Below are 7926 nucleotides of genomic sequence, written 5' to 3' on the forward strand. Positions count from 1 at the left end.
ATTGAAAGATAAGGCTAAAGAAAGATGAACACGTTTATAGAAGATAGCTAATGTTTTTGGTGTTTCATTCATACTTTATAGGTTCTCTTTACTTATTTTCATCAATAATATCCTACTTCTATCAATAATATACCCTTGGCTCTAATACCACAAGTCTCATGCGGCTCGAAACCTATCCAATTCTAGCTACTGTCCTTTAATTTATCACATGAACTAGTTTCAATTTATTTCAATTTTACTTTGATATAATAAAACATGTTTTCCTCTTATTAATAAAACTATTGTTCATGACCTATAAAATATAAATTATACAAATTAATATTTTTTTGTATATTTTTAAAAAGTATATACATTGAGACAGTTTATCGGACGGTGTATGTACGGTAGGGCACAAGAAACCAATGCCCTTATTTTGCCAATTGCCTGGTAGTCCTTTGCCATCTTATCCTTTTCTTTCTTTTTAATATTATCAATATGTCACTATTCTAAACATAATATAATATATACAAAATAAGGGGGAAACTCAAACCAATTGATATTTATAATGAAATACCTGAAATTGAAATTTATTTTTAAATATCAATAGATGATATTATCTCTATATCTACACTAATTACTTTCCCATAACTAGTGTAGAATAGTCAATATCTACACAAGTTACATAACCGGTGTAGATAATGACAAGATTTTTACATTGATCTTATCAACACCAATAATAAAACCAATTTAGAGAATCAATTTTAGTCGATATAGACTAGCCCATCTGTACTAGTGTGTGTGTGTGTATTTACTATTCTTTTTTCACTCTAATATATAAAACGATACCAAGGATGTGTGAAAAGGACATTGGATGGAAAAGATGTCTCTCCAAAATTTCAAGTGCAGTAGACTTGACCTGACAAACAACCGGGTCAACATGGCCCAACAAGAGGTTGAAGATGACTCAAAATAATGTCATTCCAACCAGACAAAAAAGAAGTTTTGTTAGTTCTGGGCAATAGAAAAAGGCGCTTTTGTTTTGGTTGGCATGCCCAATAACCCATTAACAAAAAAATTTTGGACCTGCGAGTATTGGGCTTTATAAAAACTGTCATCTTAAAAAAAAAAAACAAAGGTTTGGACCAAGTCAACGGAAGGGTTGGGTTTGACCGAATTTGGTTATCCGAGCAATTAATGAGAAAGGCCTCTTATGATGCCTTGTAGCGTCAAGAGAAATCAGAAAACTATCCAATTTTACAGGCCACAGAACAAAGCACTTGGAGTTGTCAAGAGAGAGAGATTATTGGAGTAATTTGCACATTCCTTCAACTAGTGTCAAGCTCTGTCTTCTTGGATTTTAAGAAAAGGCTAGGAGTACAAGAGGCCTTGGAATTGAATACTTAGGATTAGGTATAATTAATTAGAATTGAGTCTACTAATACTAGCTTGTCAATTAAGCTAAGTCTTCTTGGCTGCTTTTGTTTCTCTCGTTCTCTATCTAATACTTGCATAGTTAATTTACTTTACATTTCACGAGGCAAAATGATTTGCACATTCACATGCACGAATCATAAAACTTAAGTTCATAAAATCATTTATAGTTTTATACATCGGGTGTATAAATTGATTAACAGAGAAGCATTTGAAACCATTATCATTATTACATCGTACTAAAATCAACACAATTCAATGCTCCAATAATACAAATAATATGAGAAACATATGACCATTTGTTTTATTCGATGATGTCTATAAATATTTTTTATTATAAAATATCGTAAAATTATTTTCTTCTGCTCGAATCCTTGAATGTTATAGCTAACTTCTTCTGCATCCCCTTCGTCATCTTCTTCTTGGAAAATTTGTCCTTTAATTGGGAGTGAGAACATACATCTTGCAAGCATGTGAATCTAGTTCTGCAGAAATTTGTCCCGAAACCGAACCTTGTGTAGAATGCTGAATAATTCATAGAAAAATAAGAAAAAAATTATTTAATATAACTATAAGTATTTGCATTAAAATAATAATAATAATTAACTTGGATTATATATAATTAATCTCTGACCTCCCATAAATCTCGAGCATCTACAACTTTTTCTGATTCTAAACCAATGTCAGACCAAGATGCAGTCACATTCGACTTTGATGAACTTCTATTCCACAATACCACGGCCACTCTATTATTACTGAGAGGACCTGCCCATACCTGCCAATTTATTTTTCTTTTTCAATAAAATTGTCTTCCAGAAAGCTAACATTTGCGCGCGAGCACAAAAAGTGTGACAATTGAAAGTGCCTACATATATAATTTAAGATCTATATGTGGCACAACTTATTTAATTTTAGAGTTCACGTAGCTTCATAAATTAATTATCATCAGAATATAAAGGTTGGAAAGAAGATATTACTTCCAAGTCATTTTCACTTTTCACCTTCCTTCCTTGAACTCCTAAACTGTCTGCAACATATATCACAAGATTTATGTCAAAAGTTAGAGATATATATATATATTTTTTTTATGTCGATCGATGAAGACAGGTACATAGAAGAGATAGCTTTTAAGTATGTGTGTCATGCCTTGGTTGACAGCAATAACTTCCTTGTTTGTTAGTAGTTCGAATGTTATGTTATCCATTGCTCGAACATCACAACCAATCAACAAAGGAGCCTGTTCATATACATAACACATATTAATTGATTAATATATACACATATATATGGTAATGTGTAGTAATATTTTTCTTTTGTTTTCTCTCGTTGTACGTACGTACCTTAGCCAATGCCCAAATGCTATAATGGGAACGATATTCTTCTGTGGTCATGCCTCCATTTCCAACTTCAAGCATATCTGGATCTGTTCCCACATTTGAGGATTTGAGTAATGTCAACTCTTAATTACATACTCTGTAGTAATGATTTAACTAAGTAATATCTTAACAAGTGAAGGTAATTAATTACCATTCCATCCTCCAGGTTCAGCATAAGATGCCCATCTGTCATTTGCATCTGCAATATTTGTCATGCTGGCAACAAAATCATTCATGTTATTAGTAACCGACGAATATAAAGACCTGTTTTATTAATTAATGCCAGTAACATATATATAATCATTTCTTAATGTCTATGCCATACCTTTCCCATTTATCTTCAATATCTCCTGTTGTTCTCCAACTATTCCCTACGTTTTTGGCCCAAAGTTCTGGGTCTTCTTGTCCCCTGTAAGCTCATAAACCCAGCTCTTCATAAATAAGTGTACATTCTAGCTCCTTAAACACAAGGATATGAATCCCGTTGAGCATCAAAAACCTACTTTATCTGTCACAAAAATAATAACCAAGAGGACTCACCATTCACACATGGAGAAGAAGATTGGCCTTCCAGAGTTCAATAAAGCTTCAGACATTTTAGGGTACCTATTTGTGTGTTCATGCAACAAATAATATGTTGTATATATTATCCGTCTCTGATTTTTGGATTGCAAGTGGAGAGACTTGAAGGATACAAATACCTTTCTTTTGGGCTTATATTAAGATTCTCGCAATTGTCATACTTCAAGAAATCAACACCCTGCGACATATTTTTAAACACATGAGGTTGCCGGATTTTAAAAGTTCTTTGAATGAGTTTGAAGCAAATGTAACTTAAAGGCATATTGTGTATACCCAAGAAGAAAAAGTTTTGGCATCTTGAACTTCATGTCCTAGTGAGCCAGGCATTTGCTTACTACATGTTTGATTTCTGCAGGAAAAAATATTGAAGATATTATAGATGCTTCATAATATTGATGATGAACTCCAGTGCAATGGATCAAATTATATTTAGGGTTATGATTTGGATACCCAGCATCAGAATAAATTCCAAGCTTCAATCCTTTTCTGTGTACATAGCGAGCTAGAGCCTTAATTCCTGATGGAAATTTTGAAGCTTCAGGAACCATATTTCCCTGCCACAATTTTAATTTTAATTTTAGATTTTAAACAAAGAAACAAGTAAATAAATCCACAAAATTTTAATTTAAAGTGAAATTAACAAAAGACAAAAGAAATATAGAGTCATTATATACCTTGGAATCTCGATTAAGTTCAGCCCAACAGTCATCTAAAATTCAAGTAATATTATTTAATTCTCAAAGATGAAAAATAATTTGCTTGCAAAAAATTGGTATTCATAAAACTGATGATGATGAATTAATTGGTAAGGAAACAATATTTAATTACCTAAATTGATATATTTGTACCCTAAAGCAGCAAGGCCGGTTGAGACCATTGCATCAGCTGTAATTTCAAAAAAAAACATTAATTATAAAATTCATACATATTAAAGATCACTTGGAGACACAAACTCCTCCGATCATGAGTAACATGTTTAAAAAGAAAAACTACCTGTTTTTCGTATAATCTCTTCATTAATGTCACACTGAAAATGATTCCAACTATTCCACCTGACATCAATAATTCATTTTACATATCATATTTAATGATTTAAACAAATTTCTAACATAAAATACTCATGAGATAAAAACTAGGGCTAAAATGTATAAAACTCTCTTGAACTTTGAGACAATTGCATATATCCCTCCTCATCTTTAAAAGTTTAAAATTAACCCCCATAACCTTTAATTTTATTTTTTAAAATCCCCTATTGTTAATTATGTTATTTTTCATGAGGGCTAAAATTTCATTCAATTAAAAAATATTATTAAACAAAAATATTATATTGTATAACTATTGATACTAAATTTCTTATATTTTTTGGATAGTTGAGGCATTGATAACAAAAAAAAAATGTTATTATCATTGTATAAAATTTTATATATTTATGTTTATATTAGTTTTATCCAGGTTTTTTTGTTATCAATGGTGTATGATTTTATTATTTTAAAACATAAATTTTTATTTATTTTCCATGTTAGATTAATATAATGCACATGGTTAAAATATTTAAAATTTTATATAGTGATAATAACATTTTTTTTATCATCAATGCTTGTCTAAAAGTTAAAGGAAAAAAAAAATTAAAGATTAGGGGGTTAATTTTAAACTTTTAAAAGTGAGATAGATCATATGCAACTGTCTCAAAGTTCAAAGAGGTTTTCTGTATTTAAGCCAAAAATTAATGTGAGTCTTATTCATAAAGATGGAAAAAAAAAAAGAGTGACAGTACTATTTATGACTTGTCATGAATATGAATCTTATACGTAAAGAAGAGACAAATGAGTTTAATATACTTTATATATATATATATATATAATTATATTTCATTTTTTAAATTGCCAGTGAAAATGGTGCATGTAAAAAAATTGAAAAGTGAGGTTATTAATTTACCCCATGGGAGGAGTGCGACCAAGTCCATTTTCAAGAAGCTATCTTCTGAACTTGTGGTGTTGTGTTGATATGTCACCGCTTGTACTCAACAAACGAGCTTCACATGAGGAAGAAGAAGAAGCATTCAATATTAGAAACATGAAACACAACACAAGAAGCGCCATGTGGTGAGTCTGATGAATTGCAAGCTACGAATACTGATGATATATATGTAAAGAAGAAGAAGAAGAATACGATGTGAGTGATGAATGAAAGGATTTGAAGGGTATTTATAGATCAGAAGCTGTGTGGACGTGCCTACCAATCTGTTCTCTTCTCTTTATTCCTTCATTCTTAATTTATTTCCTTTTTTCAAGAAAAAAATTATTTTAAATTGAACTTCAACTTGCTGCTTTCACAACTTGTATTAAAAAACAAGCAAATCAGTTAATTTTTTAGCCGAACTCAGTATGTAACCCATAAAAATTGCATTGAACTGATGTCATCGCTCGTTTGTTGAACGTAAATTTGTTTGTGTTGACTTCGACATGCTAACTATGTATATAAACATATAATTTCAGAAAGATTATTGCATATTCTAAGTGTCAAATATATTAGAATATATTTCGAGGATATTTGATATTTCGTTTTGCTGTTATGTAAATTAATTAGTTTTATTAATTGGCATATTGACATATATTTTCGTGTTTCATATTTTTTTTAATGTCTATATTTTCCTTAAAACATAAATTTTAAGATTACACACACACACACACACACACATGTAATATTTATCGAAAGTAACAATTTTGATAAGTTATTATCCAATTATAAATAATAGTATAATACAACTTGGATTTCATCCAAAGCATGACAGTATGGCACCTTGTCATTGTATTATTTATAAATAACAAGTGACAATGGACCAAGAAGAAAAAATGAAGTACTATTTCAACAAATTAACTACCATAAATCTTCTTTTACTTTCTAAGAATAAAAGTAGGCTCTGCTAAGTGCTAGCTCTCACAAGAGACTAGGAGCCATAGGAAGACCTCTTACAACTAAAATAAGGACAATATTCTCTATCTCCTATATTAACTTTGGTATATCATAAATCTTTTAGGACGAAAGATATAAATGATGCCAGCATAATATGTGTCCAATTTTAAATTCATTTTTAAATTTAAAGGATACACACACACGACTCAAATCGGATAGTTCTACTTTTCCTCTCACTCTTTTTATGGTAGGCTGTACAAATGATTGGATAAGAATGAACTAAAATCTAACATAAAATTTAACCTCTTTCATAAAAAAGGATCAAGTTAGTCAATTTGTAATTCAGTCTGGTTTAGTTATAATTCAAAAATTAACAGGATCAAACTTGATTCATAAGATTAGGAGACTAATCCCAATAGTTCAATATTTATTTAGCTTTTTTTCTCCTTTTTTCCTGTATGAGAGATAACAATTTATTTTATCATGATAAACTTAATTAAAATAATAAAAATATTTATAATCATAAAAAATTCATAACAATCTTAGCAACAACAACAAAATATTTCAAATACAATCTAAATTATTTAAATTCATAACTTCAACAACAATAGCATTTCACAAATTTTAACAATATGTCTAATATACATTACAATAACAACTTGGTAACAAATTAAATTAAAATTATATTAAATAGAAGGGCAAGCGTCGAGTTTAAATTTTAAACTATTTAAATATATTAAAAACAAATAAAATTATATTGATATAATTTCACGGGATCGGACTAGATTGAACTATGTGATCTAAAAACTTAGTCTCCTGTCTGATCTAATTTGAAAAGTTAGGATGATTTTTTTTTATCTTTTTAGTCCTTTAAACTAATTTTTTCATTGGACCGGACCAAACTGAGTTTGTTCAGAGATTAAGTTGGATAGAATAATCAAAGTTTTATACAGTCCTATTTTATTGTATTGAAAAAAAAAATGAAGTTGTAGGATTTTGAATGAAACAGTATCGCAAGACGTGACGTGATAAGATATTACTTTCCCCATGACTTATGGGACATGGGGAGAGTATCCAAAAGTTAATTAATTTTTGGGGCGGGTATCCGTGTTTGACAAGCGATAATTAAAAAGATAAGATTTAGGCATTTAATTTTATATATTTTTATTCAATTAAATCAGATTTTAATGTATTAATAATATAAATAAAAAAATTTATAGAATAAATAATAAATAAAATATCAACATGTCTTGATTTAATTAAAAGGAAACACATTAAGTGCCCTTTCCGATTGAAATTGAATAAACGAGATTACATATAATCATGATTTTAATAAGTGAGATTAATCGAAAGTGATGTTCATAAGTTTTGATTTTTGTTTGAATACTTTTTTATATGTGATTAATGAGAAAGTTAAATTTGTTTAGATTGTATTCATCAAAATCAAAATCATGTTTGGATATATAATTATCTAAAAGGGTGTAATTTTGATAAAGTTGTTTAATTTTCTATAATTAAAGTAAATTTAATAAAAGCCCAGTCATAATTTTTTGAACATAGAAGTATCTCCTGGTAACTTTTACTCAACGTGCAGTAAAGAATTCGTACCACGGTTGATCAAGATTTTCAAAATATTATTCAAGCA

The 7926-nt window shown here is 29.3% G+C and overlaps 1 pseudogene; it reads right to left on the minus strand.

Annotated features, from left to right (window-relative positions):
- Positions 1-1819: 1819 nt before the first annotated feature.
- Positions 1820-5467, minus strand: LOC129319297 (alpha-galactosidase-like; annotated as a pseudogene).
- Between the last annotated feature and the right edge of the window lie 2459 nt (positions 5468-7926).

Source organism: Prosopis cineraria, unplaced genomic scaffold (genome assembly GCF_029017545.1).
Source record: "Prosopis cineraria cultivar Desert tree isolate PC_DT_omini unplaced genomic scaffold, ASM2901754v1 PC1, whole genome shotgun sequence".
Taxonomy (NCBI): Eukaryota; Viridiplantae; Streptophyta; class Magnoliopsida; order Fabales; family Fabaceae; genus Prosopis; species Prosopis cineraria.